Source organism: Amborella trichopoda, chromosome 9 (genome assembly GCF_054954075.1).
Source record: "Amborella trichopoda isolate Santa Cruz 75 chromosome 9, AtrichopodaSantaCruz75HAP2 v2.0, whole genome shotgun sequence".
Classification (NCBI taxonomy): domain Eukaryota; kingdom Viridiplantae; phylum Streptophyta; class Magnoliopsida; order Amborellales; family Amborellaceae; genus Amborella; species Amborella trichopoda.
In genome coordinates this window covers 18481739-18497092 of record NC_142344.1, presented here as the reverse complement: position 1 = coordinate 18497092, position 15354 = coordinate 18481739, and the positions used below count along the sequence as shown (strand labels likewise).

The following is a 15354-nucleotide window of genomic DNA, read 5'->3' as shown; positions in this document are numbered from 1 at the left end:
GTGCCTATATACATGTATATATACATGTATATATACATATATATATATATATATATATATATATATATATATATATATATATATATATATATATATATATCAATGATCCAATACAACGGTTGTAGCATAATATAATGCAACTACACTTCTAGAAAACTACGTTTATGGTATTTGTATGACCTCAAATTTTACACACACACTCTCTTCATTTCAATAATCAATCCTCCAAAAAAAAAAGTTCAATTTGCCCTATGGTCAAATGAGTCCCCTCCAAAAACGAATCTAGACCATTCATTTTGTGAACTTCAAGATCTTAGCCTTTAAAACATAAAAATCATTTTTTCCTTTTTTAACATTGTTTATCTAATGATAATAAAGCCATCCAAAAAAATTGGAAATTAAAAATACTTCTAAGACCTAGATCTAAGCATCTCACCAAAATGAACGGCCTATGTTAATTAGACTAAAAAAATACTTTCTAGGTTGTGTTTTTATTTTTTCTTTTTTTGTGAATGTTCATTAGAATGAAAAGAGTGTATATTTCAGATTTTGGATCAAACAAATGGCAATAAGATGGTTTTTTAAGGTTGTTGCATCAAATTACTATATAACGGTTGCCATGAAATCATTGCCCATATATATATATATATGAAAGGTTTCTATACCTCCCCTACAGCATAGAAGAACTATCCTCCCCTACTATCTAGCCGTCCAATTTTGATCAAGAGAGCCACTCACCGTTGGATCTTAGTTTCGACGTTTCAAAGTATTTTATTTTTAGTTTTTTTTATACAAATTGTATGAATATGACATTTGGTATGTGTCATCTTCTCATTTGGACACACCTATAAAAAAAATTAAAAATAATGTTTTGATAAAATATAATGACCAAAATATCCCTTAAAAATTTCAAGGGTATTTTGATCATTTTATTTTATTGAAAATATTTGTTTCATATTTTTCACTAGTGCGAGTTTAATAGAGGATTGAACGTCCAAAAATTGGTGTCAAAATAGTTTATAAAAAAAATTTAAAATAAAAGAGTGTAGAGACGTGACATTGTGATTAGGGCAATATTAGCCCTCCATTCAGAATGGACGGTTGGATAAGGGGAAGCATATAAGTTTTATACTGTAGGGGAAGCATAGAAAGCTTGCCCTATATATATATATATAAATATTAAACTTAAAATGTAGAATTACATATGCACCTCAAAAATCTATTGAAAGAGGTTGTGTTAATGTTGAAAACCCTCTAATTGATCATCTGGACATTGAGACGTATGAATATAAAAAAAGAAATAGATTTGAGTCCCAAAAATAGTGCATCTTGCAACATATTATCTAGACCGTTCATTTTCAAGATTTTTATATGTTTGTAATCTACTTGATTTTAACTATTTTTGGAGTTTAAGATTTTATAATTAAATATGAAAATAGATTTTTAGATAATCCTAAGAATTTTTTAAACCAAAATTACATGTTATGATAAAATTTGGAGGTATTCATTAAGTGGATTGTTTAAGGTTGCAACCGTATAGAAACCATACCTATATATATATATATATATATATATATATAGAAGCATCTACTATAAGTAACGTTCTACAATACTTCACCTATACCTCATCACCATCCAAAGTTTTTAACACAGTTGTCCGGAAGTATTTGAATTTCTATAATTATTGTACTAATTAGATTTATTTAAAATTTAGGGCGTGTGTACATATGACCAAGTCGCACTAAAATAAAATATTTAAAAAATAATAGACAAAATAAACTGGTAAAATTACCCTTGAAATTTTCTAGGGCTATTTTGCATAAGTTTTATCATTCAAATCATTTGTTTTATATTTTATTAATGTGCATCTCACTAAGGCGCGCACACTTACAAAATTTCAAATCATTATGATTTGTAGAACAAATATTAAAATTCAAATACTATCAGACATCTGTGACCGTGTGATAAACTTTGAATTTTGATTAAACCATAGGTGAAGTACTGTAGAACTTCACTTATAGGCCTTTTGTAATGTTTTCCTCTCTCTCTCGATATATATATATATATATATATATATATATATATATATATATATATATATATATATATATATAGAAAAAGAGAGAGAGAGAGAGAGAGAAAAAGAGAGAGAGAGAGAGAGAGAGAGAGAGAAAAAAGTTTATATAAGGATGCAACCTTAAAATGTAGAATTACAATTACATATGCACCTCAAAAATCCATCGGAAAATATTGTTTTAACGTTGAAAAACTTTCTAATTGATCATCTTGATATCGAGATGTACGAATATGAAAAAAAAAAAGATTTTGAGTCCCAGAAATGTGCATATTGCAAAACATTATCTAGACCGTCTATTTTCAAGATTTTCATATGTTTATAAATCTACTTGATTTTAGCTATTTTTTGAGTTTAAATTTTTGTAATTAGATATAAAAATAGATTTTCAGTTAATCCTAATATATATATATATATATATATATATATGGATAGGAAAAGCTAAGGTTAGCTCGCTCATGCACCCCATTGAGCTGCGCCCAACAGTCGTGATCAAAACTTTCGAAATCGATGGTCAGGATGGCTTAGCCCCCGCTCTCTTTTTTTAGTGGGGCACTGACACATCCGTTGACACATTATTAATGTTAGCCTCTCTCTCCTATTCTCTCTCTCTTCACGGACCTCCCTCTCTCTCTTCACGGACTTGTCTCCTATTCTCTCTCTCTTCCCGGACCTCCCTCTCTCTCTTCGCGGACCTCCCTGACACGATGCAGCAGTAGCAATGGACGCGATGGCAGCGATGCAGCACCATTGAAGCCCTTGGGCTTGGGCATCGCCTCTCTCTCTTTATCATCCATTGAAGCCCTCTCAGCCCACACAGAGGGATGGACACGTCTCTCTGTGTAGCTGCAGCAGTAGTAGCGCATCCCTCTCTCTTTGTCTATATGCAGCCATTGAAGCCCCTGAGCTTGGGCATCTCTCTTTTTTTAGTAACTATTGAAGCCCTCTGAGCCCACACAGAAATAGAAACCCTCTTGCCCCTCCCCATTAGCAACTATTGAAGCCCTCTCGCTCGCTCAGAAAAACCCTGGCTGGCCTCCCAACTGTAGCCCACCCCATCTCTAAAGGTACTCTCTCTCTCTCTCTGTATTTGACTCAGTTAAATACAATTTGTTGTCTACAATTTCCATCGATTTGGGGTTTATTTGGGATTTTAGACAAAACCATGATGATCATATGTATCTCTATATTGGATGAGATACAAATGCATCCGATGCTTTCGCATCTCTATTTTGGATGAGATAGTTTCTCATTTGGATCTGTGTTTCCTATGAACAATAGAGAGGGAAAGTGGTTGTTGTTGTATTTTGAGGTTGAGGTGGGTTTCTGGACTGGTCTTCCTAAGATTGAATACGAAATTGAAAAATTGGATCATATAGATTAGAGAGAGAAATAGTGAATTCATTGAAGCTGCATGTTATATATTCTGGAATGTGGGTTTTTTTGTTTGTTTGCTTGAAACATTTTATCTGATATGATATAAGATTAATTCATTAGATTTGGGAGAGTTTTTTTTTTGTTGTGTTATGATAATTTGGTGAAATATTGATAATTCTTTATTTACATGTTTAAGACAAAATTAGGTCCATTACATAGGAGCAACAGATATTGTTACAGCACACCATGCCGCTTATTTAGTGTTAAAACAAATAAAAAAGAATGCCAAAGTGATTTTCTACGCAATTTTGCAAGAACCCAAGTACTCTTGCATAATATTTTTTTTTCATTGGATAAATTATTTTACTCATTGATTGCTAAGCAAGTTATCTATCATTTGATATATGACGAGATAAATCTCAGGGCAAAAAAAAAAAATACTTTGGTTCAAATAGGTACACAGGCATAAAATTGAAATAGTTGAGGTTAAACCCTAAATGTCAGATCCTGGACTATGATCTTGCAAAATTTAGCCAAAAATAAGGCTTGGAGAAATGACCAAAAAAAAGAAACTTTTGTTCAAATGGGTCTGCTGTGAAACTGAAACAGTTTTTAGCTAAGGGTTGAACCTCTCCTCCCCCCCCCCCCCCCCCCCCCCTCCTCCAAAATATTGGATCCTGGACTAGGATCTCTCAAAATTTAGCCAAATTTGTAGTTTTCTGGTTTGGATACAATGTTCGGGAAGTATTGCCCATAATTTTTCTTATAATAAATAATAGAACTCAAAAAAAGCATTTCATTGCTAGTGTAAGTACAACACAACACACTCCAATCCCAGGAGTGACCCATCTTAGTATTGTTCTTGTACATGTAAGCTTAATTTTGGGGTAAGCTAAATATTTTTGGGAGAATTTAAAACCTTCTTACAGAGCGAGTGTGGTGGCGCATGTGCTTCTCCATGAGATCCAAAACTCTTCTTGCACATACATGCTTAACTTTACAATTTCAGAGAAAGAGAGAGGCCTTTTGGTTGATTAATACTGAAAATTACTCATACTAATGTTTAACCACTTTCCATGTTGCAGATTGATTTTATTCTAGGCAAGAACCCTCGAAAGATGAGCTATATTGTGGGTTTCGAAAACCACAACCCAAAACATGTACACCATAGAACAACTTCAATCCCTAAGAACAAGATCAAGTACTCTTACAAGGGTGGGTGGAAATGGGGAGGGACACGCCCAAACCTAACCCAAACACACGTGTGGGGGCAATGGTGCCAGGACCCGACAAGCACGATGGTTTCAAAGATGTAAGAGGAAACTACAATGACACCAAGCCCACTCTCGCTGGCAATGCTACTTAAGTGGCTGCTTTGGTTGCTCTCTCCTGTGAGTCACATTCCATCGACAACAATATCATCTTCTCTGCAGTGCCACCCATGTTCCCTACTCCCCCGCCCTCTCTAGCTCCTTGGAACCTTGAGACAGAGATAGAGAGAGAGATATAGAGGGAGAGAGCCACCACCATCCATTTTAGGATGGCGGTGTTTACTTGTTCTTAAGCTAGAAAGAGAGGGGCGCTAGAGAATGGGGAGAGGTTACATGGGGTCTCTGATGTTGGAGGTTTGCTTGCACTTAATCTTTATTGTATTCATATTTTGTAGGTACAATATTCTTGATTGTTTCGCACTCTCTATGTGCTCTGTGTGACATATAGAGTGATACTGTGTATTTGCTATTACTTTTTGACTCCCCAAAGAGGGATGCTAATGATAAAAGAATTATGAAATTTGTGCTCCTCCTTTTGTGCATCTGGTTTCAATATTTGTGAACTCTTTTTGAGTCATGGGACTCTCATTTGAGCAAGATTTCTATAAAGATCCAAAAAGGATGATTAAACTAGAAGTTATTAAACTTAATTTAATTTGTAAGCCATTCTAAAGCAGAGCATTTGGAGTCTTTCATCACCTTGATTCTTATGAGAAACTTGTGATCTTGTGCAGTTTAGGCCACTTCAGAAACTACCCAAAACATATATTGTGGTTGTTTTACTATTGCCAGCAGTGACTGCTTAAGATGCACAAGTGCGCATTGGGTAGAAAATCTACTGCCAGCATTACTATTGCTAGCATTGGGTAGAAAATCTACTAGGGAGTATTTGTTTGATCTAAAATTTTAGGATCCGATACAAAATCACTAGAATGTTCTCAACAAAGAAAACTGGATATTATAAGCACTTAGATTTCACTGTCCAAATACGGGTTGATTTCCATTCGATCTGAAGACATTATATTTTTAGGCACTTAACAGAATGCTTGTGAATCCTTTTTTTTTTTTTTATGAGGATGGTAGTCTGATCAAAAGGAGGATCCAGGCATCCCACCTTTGAGGGATATGTGGATGATCTCAATGAAATGAGCATGGAAATTTGTTGAAAAATACATCTAAAACTCCTTGCTGATTTTAGCCAGAGAATTTCATGTAGCTTGGGCTTATAGTTTAGTAGCTAAGAGCAGGAACAAGTTTATATAAGGTGCCAACCTTATATTGTAGAAGTAAGGCACGTTTGAAAAATCTATCTGAAAGGTTGTTCAGATATCAAAACCCTATAGTTAATCATCTTGACCTTGAGATTGTACACTTAACAAATTGAAAGACTCACAATTAGCGAGACAGGCTCTAGTGATAATATATAGCATCTAATAACAATTTGAAATACATTCTACTCATCTAAAAGCCTTTCAAGAAACAGGTTGACAAATTATTGCCATAGTGATAATACATTGCATTTGATAACTATAATATTACATACAATTCATCAACTACCTGCCAAATGGGGTAGTCCATTCAATAACAAAATTATTCATATAAAGTTCAGTAGTCCTGCCCATTATCAAATAATGGTTCGTTCCTTGTACCCAATCACTTTACATATCACCTAACAACCCAAAAAGAAGTGAAAAGAGTACAATGGCATACAACCTATGTCTTTTCTTTGAGTGAATGGCATAAAACCTACATCAATAATGGCAATAGTTTAACAACAAACTTTTCAAAAAAAAACAGCAACAGAGCCCCTCCTTTGAAGTTGTTCCATATGAATTGTCCTCTCTGCCTGAGACATAAAACACATTTTGATAAGTGACAATAGTGTTCCAAATGAAATTACAAATATGAACTTCCACGCACATACAAATGTTTCAAAATGAACTTGCAAACATGACTACTAAACAATTGCTTCTTACCATCAACTCACGTCTGCTAGCTTCTTATGGGTCCGAAGCTTATTACGTGTTTTGTTCTTAGCACTATAAGAGGAAGATAAAATTGTAACAAATAGATACTACATACTTGTGATATAAACTCAATGCAACAGGGGCGAAAAAACCCAATGGCCAAAAACAAAACTGCAACAAAAAAGCATAAAGGGAAACAAAATGGGAGAGAAAGATAATTGAAAAAATAAATAAATGTTTGTAACATATGTATTCTAATTTCTAAGAGTAAGTGATTCATTATATGGTGCATCAGATGCCACATGAAGATATTGAACAGAAATAAGAAACTCAATTTATTTCAATTTTAATAATACCAATCATGCATTCATCAGGCCACAAATAACATGTTAATTTGTAATTTTGTAGCGTGCACTAGCAGCATGCATTCATCAGGCCACAAGTAACATTTTCCGCAATTTTAGTTCGATACAAATTTAAACATCAGCGATCCTGTCCTGAAAAAAGAGTATTGATGGTAATTACAAATATTATACAAGTATCGTGATACTCATTCCCTTTCAATGGAATCCATTTTTGTTTCCATTGTTACTATGAAAGAATTGGGAAGCCATTAAACAGTCCTGCCCTGTGTTCCCAAACAAGCACATTTCTAACAAAATTCAGCAAATATTTTATGCCACATTCATGTAATATTCATTTTGGGAATAAGGTAGCTATGGACGGGGAAGAGTATATACAAAGACATATATATTCACAGATATTTGCATCTACAAGATATTTTTTGGGTATCTTTTATCTCACCATGCAATGTAAGATTACCATTATGACCAATTACATTTTACAAAACTGGAAGTACATGAACGATCATTCACCACAATGGAGTCAAGAACCCATGAGGCTCTAAATTTTTAATACCCGTAAAGATACATGAGAAAAAAGAAGAAAAAGAAGAAGAAGAAAGGTATATGGAAGTAAGAAAGCCAGTAGACTTCTTCAATAGAAAACCTCAGCCAAACAACTCGAGTCATCTGATTTCAACTAGTCACACCAAAGCTTGTTCTCAATCAAAATTTTTCACAGAATTGATCTTAGATTAGTTCTATAGAACTAATTTGACATTCTTTTTTATTTGTTTTAACACTAAATGAGTAAGTGGCATGGTGTGTTGTAACAATATCTGCTGCTCGTGCGTAATGGACCTAATTTTGTCTTAAATATGTAAATAATGAATGATCAACATTTCACCAAATTATCATAACACAACAAAAAAAAACTCCCCCAAATCTAATGAATTAATCTTATATCATATCAGATAAAATGTTTCAGCAAACAAACAAAAAACCCACATTCCAGAATATATAACATGCAGCTTCGATGAATTCACTATTTCTCTCTCTAATCTATATTTCAATTTCGCATTCAATCTTAGGAAGACCAGTCCATCTCAACCTCAAAAAACAACAGCAACCACTCTCCCTCTCTATTGTTCATAGGAAACACAGATTCAAACGAGAAATTATCTCATCCAAAACAGAGACGCAAAAGATCTGATGCATTTGTATCTCATCCAATACAGAGATGCATGTCGTCGTCATGGTTTTGTCTAAAAACCCCAAATCGATGGAAATTGTAGATAGCAGATTGTATTTGACTGAGTCCAATACAGAGAGAGAGAGAGAGATTACCTTTAGAGATGGGGTGGGCTACAGTTGGGAGGCCAGCCAGGGTTTTTTTTGAGAGAGTGAGAAGGCTTCAATAGTTGCTATTGGTGAGGGACGAGAGGGCTACTATTTCTGTGTGTGCTCAGAGGGCTTCAATAGTTACTAAAACGAGAGAGATGCCCAAGCTCAGGGGCTTCAATGACTGCATATAGAGAGAGAGAGAGAGGGATGTGATGCTGCTGTTGTAGCTATAGAGAGAGAGGTGTCCATCCCTCTGTGTGGGCTGAGAGGGCTTCAATGGCTGATAAAGAGAGAGAGGCGATGCTCAAGCCCAGGGGCTTCAATGGCTGCTGCATTGCTGCCATCGCGTCCATTGCTACTGCTGCATCGCGTCCATCGCTACTGCTAAACACTGCTAAACATAGAGAGAGGGAGGTCCGCGAAGAGAGAGAGGGAGGTCCGTGAAGAGAGAGAGGGAGGTCTGTTAAGAGAGAGAATAGGAGAGAGGTCTGTGAAGAGAGAGAGAGAGAGAGAGAGAGAGAGAGGGAGGTCTGTGAAAAGAGAGAGAATAGGAGGGAGAGGCTAACATTAATAATGTGTCAGCGGATGTGTCAGCGCCCCATTAAAAAAAGAGAGCGGGCGGCTAAGCCATCCTGACCATCGACCATTGGGCGCAGCTTAATGGGGTGAGCGAGCGGGCTAACCTCAGCTTTTCCATATATATATATATATATATATATATATAGAAAACGTTTATATAGAGCCGAGGCTCTAAACAATCAAAAATTTCACTAGAAGAGATCGTTTTGATGCCAAAGTATCATCAAATTGATCATCTCGAAATCAAGATGCATAGACATGAGAAAAAAATGGATTTCAAGTTTTGAAAATAATGTCTTTTGTAACACATTTTTCAACCGTCAATTTTCAAAGTTTTCAAGTTTTCATAGATCTATCGATCTACACTACTTTTGAAGCTTTAAACTTTATAGATAAAAATGGAAATATATTTTAAGGCAATCACAAATATATCCAGTATTGAAACAACATTTTTGGATACTATTTGAAGGTAGGCTCTAATTTGATTGTTTAGAGCCTAGGCTTTATACAAACCGCACCCTATATATATATATATATATATATATATATGAGCAATGATTTCATGCAACCATTGTATAGTAATATGATGCACCAACTTTAAAAACCCATTTTATGGCCATTTGTTTGATCCAAATTTTGAAATATACACTCTTTTCATACTAATGAACAATCACAAAAAAAGAAAAAATTGAAAATACAACCTATAAAGTATTTTTTTATACCAATTAATATAGGCCGTTCATTTTGGTGAGATGCTTAGATCTAGGCCTTAGAAGGATTTTTTCATTTCCAATTTTTTTGGAAGGCTTTATTATCATTAGATGAACAATGTTAAAAAAATAAAAAATGATTTTGAGTTTATAAAGGCTAAGATCTTGAAATTCACAAAATGAATAGTCTAGATTCGTTTTTGGAGGGGACCCATTTTGACCATATCTAGGATTCAAATTGAACTTTTTTTGGGGGGGGATTAATTATTGAGATGAAGAGAGGGTGTGTGTAAAATTTAGGGTCATACAAATACCACAAACATGATTTTCTAGAAGTACGTTGTATTATACTATAAAATAGGTGAATCTTTTAAAAATATAAAAAAAATATTTTACATGGAAACAATTGACCAAAATACCCTTGAAAAATTTTAAGGGTATTTTGGTCAATTTTATTTTACGAATTATTTTTTTATATTTTTATCAGGTGCGCCTTGATGAGAAGTATATACACCTAAAATTTAACTTATTTGAATTTATAAAAAAAAATTTAAAATTCAAACACGAAAAGAGGTCGTGACCGTCAAATCGATCTAGATTCAATTTGGGCCATTGGCGTTTACTGTAGCGGTCAGCTAGTGGGTGTACAAAATCCACTTCCATCCATCCATATATATATATATATATATATATATATATATATATATATATATATATATATATATAGGTGTGGTTTCTATAAGGTTGCAAGCTTAAATAATCAAATAATGACGCACCTGCAAATTTTATTATAACATGTAAATTTGGTGTAAACAATTCTTTGGATTATCATAAAATAAATTTTCATCTCTAATTATAAAATTTTAAAAATCCAAAAATAGTTAAACGGGTTATGTTAGGGTACTCACACTATGGAGTAATTTATCCTTGTACTCAACAAATTTTGGACACTTCATATCATTGTTTGTTGCAGAAGTATTTTTTTAGTAAGGGTATTTTTGGTCATTAGGAGGTGTACGTCATCTGTAACATCACCCACATGGAGTATTAAATGGCATTAGTGTGCTCCTTGTTGATGATGCCACATCCCATCCATGTTGGTAATGCCACACCCCATGCAGATGGCGTCATACCCATCCTAATGACAAAAAATACCCTTACTAATAAAAAAAATCTATATACTAAACAATGGTATATAAGTATCCAAATTTGTTGAATAAAATGATACATTACTTCATAGTGTGAGCACTCTAGCATATGAAGTAATGGGTTATGGTAGGGTCCTCGCACGAAATAATTTATCATTGTACTTAACAAATTTTAAACACTTATACCCTTGTTTTGTACATGGAGCATTTTTATTAAAGGTATTTTTTGTAATTAAGAGGGGTGGGACGTCATCCACATGGGGTATGACATCACCTACATGAGATGTGAGCACCCTAACATATGAAGTAATTTAAAAACCTCCATATTATTTGTAAGCACCCTACCAATAAAAAGCTTCATAGTAAGGTGCTCACACTGTAGAGGAATTTGTCATTGTACTCAATAAAATTTGGATATTTATATACCCTTGTTTTGTACATTGAGATATTTTTAATAGGGGTATTTTTTGTCATTAAGAGGGGTATGACGTCATTTACATGAGGTGTGACATCACCCACATAAAGCATTAAATGCCACTAGTATATCCTATGCGGGTGATGTCACACCCCATGTAGATTACACTATACCCCTCCTAATTACCAAAAATACTTTTATTAAAAAATGCTTCATGTACAAAACAAGGGTAGAAGTATCCAAAATTTGTTGAGTACAATCATAAATTACTTCATAGTGTGAGCACCCTAACATAACCCTCTTTGGAATTCAAAATTTTATAATTAGATATGAAAATAAATTTTCAGATAATCCTAAGAATTTTTTACATCAAAATTATATGTAATGATAAAATTTGGAGGTGTTCCTTAACTGAATTGTTTAAGGTTGCAACCTTATATATATATATATATATATATATATATATATATATATATATATAGGAAAATGCTAAGATTAGCCTACTATCTCATATGAACATATGAGCCCAATGGCCCAGATTAAATCTAGGCCGATTTGACGATCACAACTTCAACAGAGGGAACTAGTATCTGACGAAAGTCAATTACTAGGAGTCTGATTACTTGGCTTGTACCACAAGGATAGTCTGATCGTTAGCTCCTCGATCCTACTCCACCTTTAGCTGCGCTTTTTTCCGTTAGTCTGATCAACTTTAGTGATCCCAGCTTGTGGGCCTTCTGGCACAAGTGGTATGGCCAATTTATTTCTTATAAATTATTGTTTTGATATTTTTATTAGATTTTTCTATTTTTGAAGAACACATGCCTAAAATTTCAAGTTATTTAGATTCTTAGAAAAAAATTAAAATTAAAACACGAAATGAGGTCGTGACTGTCAAATCAGCCCAGATTCATCTGGGCCGTTGGGCTCATATGAACACATATGTTGATATGAGCTAGTGGGCATATACATATGTTCATATGACCCCAATGGCCCAGATTAAATCTGGGCTGATCTGACGGTCACGACCTCATTTCATGTTTTAATTTTAATTTTTTTTTTAGGAATCTAAATAACTTGAAATTTAGACGTGTTCTTCAAAAATAGGAAAATCTACTAAAAATATCAAAACAATATTTTGCAATACATAAATTGATAAAAAAAACCCTGACATGTTTTGGGGGTATTTGGTCAATTTAATTATTTTTATTAGGTGCACCTTGATGGCAAGAACACATGCTTAACATTTCAAGTTATTTGGATTCCTATAAAAAAAAATTAAAATTCAAATACAAAATGAGGTTGTGACCGTCAAATGGACCCTAATTCAATCTGGGCCGTTGGGCTCATATGTTCATATGAGCTAGTAGGCTAATCTCAACATTTTCATATATATATATATATATATATATATATATATATATATATATATATATATATATATATATATATATATATATATATATATGGATATGGGAAAAGATTCTATGCTTCCAGGTCGTACTGCTACAGTAAACGCCCACAACCCAAATTTGACGATCACGGATATCCAATAGTGTTTAAATTTGTATTTGTTTTCTACAAATCTAAATCATTTGAAATTTTAGGCGTGTTCTCTTCAAAAATAGCCGAATCTATAAAAAATATCAAATAAAATTTATATGAAATAAATTGACCAAAATACCCCCAAAACATTTCGGGGAACAAAATACCCCTGAAATGTTTCGGGGTATTTTGGTCAATTATTTTTTCACAAATTATTTTTTATATTTTTATTAGGTGCGTCTTGATGAAAAGAACATGTGCCTAAACTTTCAAGAGATTTGGATTTATAGAAAAAAATTAAAATTCAAATACTATCGAACATCCGTGAGCGTTAGATCGGCCACATAATGGCCTAGATTCAATCTGGGCCATTCACGTATGGGCGTACAACATTGACTATATATATATATATATATATATATATATATATATAATTTGCTTCTCCATCTTAACCTAATTTTCTTCCCAAATCGATACGTAGCTCAACGTTGTCATCTGTAAATGTATATTGCATGACTTTGTCTAGATTATTGGTCACATAGACTCCAAAATCAAGTCAGGCTCTAACACTCAAGTCTTGGAAACATAGATGAGGGTAACGAGAACACTGAAACTACGTTATCGGCTCTTAGAGTAGGGCTGGACATGAATTCATACCAATGTGGGATGCAATTGCAACTCGACTATATGAGAGTAGATGAAAGAGTCCATCAAATGTTACACACAAATGTGGTACGACTATATGAGAGTTACACACAAATGTGGTACGACTATATGAGAGTAGATGAAACAGTCCATCAGTTCTGGTTAAGTGTTACGTATAGGACGTGTTTGAAATCTGAAAGCAAGTTCATGAAAATGTACATTTAGATACATTTGATTTAATTTTATGAACAATGAAAATATTTAAGATTTTCGTATATCGAAGGTCATTTATGTAGAGGTAATGATGTCATTCACTCTTTTCCTATCTATGCAATTATACGAAAGTGTTCTACTCATCGTTTCCCAATGAAATTAAAAATATGCAATAAAACTATTTATCTATTGTGCAAGGAGGTTACAATTATTTATAATCATTCGATGTAAAATTTGATAGCTTGGGTTATCAGAAAATAAGAGAAAATTTCCTATGAACTTTAAGTTTGATTAATGAAATAAATGCAGCCACTAAAATTCATATCCAATTGTCAAGATTAATTGTGACCACCTTGTACAAAAGCGGTCTCATTATATATACTAGTAATATGCACGTGCGTTGCACATGGTAGTTAATATTAATCACTAAAACATGAAAAATATTTTCAATAAAACATAGTCTTAGAGATCATTGAATTTGTCCACACAATTGAATAATTTTATTAAATAATTTTGATTTTTTTTTGGAACCATGAATGAAATATAAATAATTCAAATATACTATTTGTAATAAAATAAGATTATAGGGAGACCAAAAAATCTTAAATGCTATTTTAAATAGAAAAATAAAGACAGATATAGTGCAAATGAAAAATAATGAGAGAAAGCTAGAGGAGATGGGATCGAAATTCATAATTAGAAAATAAAAAATTACTCGTATCTCTAAAAAAAAAATTATTTCTTATATATGCTCCATCACATATTTTTTAGCACTTTTTGCTAAAAATTAATATTATAATTACAAAGCCAATGTAATGTTCAAAAGTCATAAAAAACTAAAAGATATAAAAATTAGGGTAGTGATCTCATGCAACGGTTGTATCATATTATAATGCAACAATCTTCAAAAACCATGTGAAGACCATTTGTTTGATCCAAATTTTAACATGCACACTCTTTTCATTCTAATGAACAATCACAAAAAATAAAATTTTGAAAACAAAACCTAAAAAATATTTTTTTAGCCCAATTAACATAGGCGTCCATTTTGATAAGATGCTTAGATCTAGGCCTTATAAGGATTTTTCCTTTTTCAATTTTTTTAGATGGCTTTATTATCATTAGATGAACATTGTTAAAGAAGAAAAACTGATTTTGAGTTTATAAAGGTTAAGATCTTGAAATTCACCAAATGAATGGTCTAGATTCGTTGTTGGAGGGGAGACTCATTTTTACCATATATAGGGTTCAAATCGAACTTTTTTTTTTAGTATTCATTATTGAGGTAAAGAGAGTGTGTGTGCAAAATTTTGGGTCTTACAAATACCACAAACTTGGTTTTTAAGAAGTGTGGTTGCATTATAGTATGATACAACCGTTGCATGAAATCATTGCCCTAAAAATTATAATTAAAAAACACATAGAGAGAAAATTTGAGATGAAAACAAATCGATACATCATTTAAAACCATTTAAAATAAAAATCAAAAAGTAAAAAATAATCCTATTTTTAGCATTCATGATCAATGGGCTTTACCTAATAAGATAAAAGTAACTTATAAAATAAAATAAAAATATAGAGATCAAAAGAGACGTAATCTATTTGAAAAATAGCAAGAGAAAGCTTGAAGAAATAGTAGTATAAATAAATAAGTTATAGAATAAAAATGCTTCAATAACTATAGTTGTTGTTGTTGTTGTTATTGTTATTATTATTATTATTACT

At 32.8% G+C, this 15354-nt stretch overlaps 2 long non-coding RNA genes across 3 annotated transcripts; one reads left to right on the top strand and one right to left on the bottom strand.

The window, feature by feature from the left end:
- The first annotated feature begins 2689 nt into the window (after positions 1–2689).
- LOC105420127 (uncharacterized) lies at positions 2690–5242 on the top strand. Its single transcript, XR_966452.3, has 2 exons — positions 2690–3141; positions 4537–5242. It is a non-coding gene; the product is annotated as an uncharacterized LOC105420127 (long non-coding RNA).
- Positions 5243–6220: 978 nt separating this feature from the next.
- LOC110006688 (uncharacterized) lies at positions 6221–9060 on the bottom strand. 2 transcript variants are annotated; one of them, XR_016041374.1, is made up of 3 exons: positions 8378–8954; positions 6699–6761; positions 6221–6568 (listed from the first exon to the last, which is right to left on the bottom strand). It is a non-coding gene; the product is annotated as an uncharacterized LOC110006688 (long non-coding RNA). The 2 variants fall into 2 exon arrangements; XR_002279842.2 differs by lacking the exon at positions 6699–6761 and having other exon boundaries at positions 8378–9060.
- Between the last annotated feature and the right edge of the window lie 6294 nt (positions 9061–15354).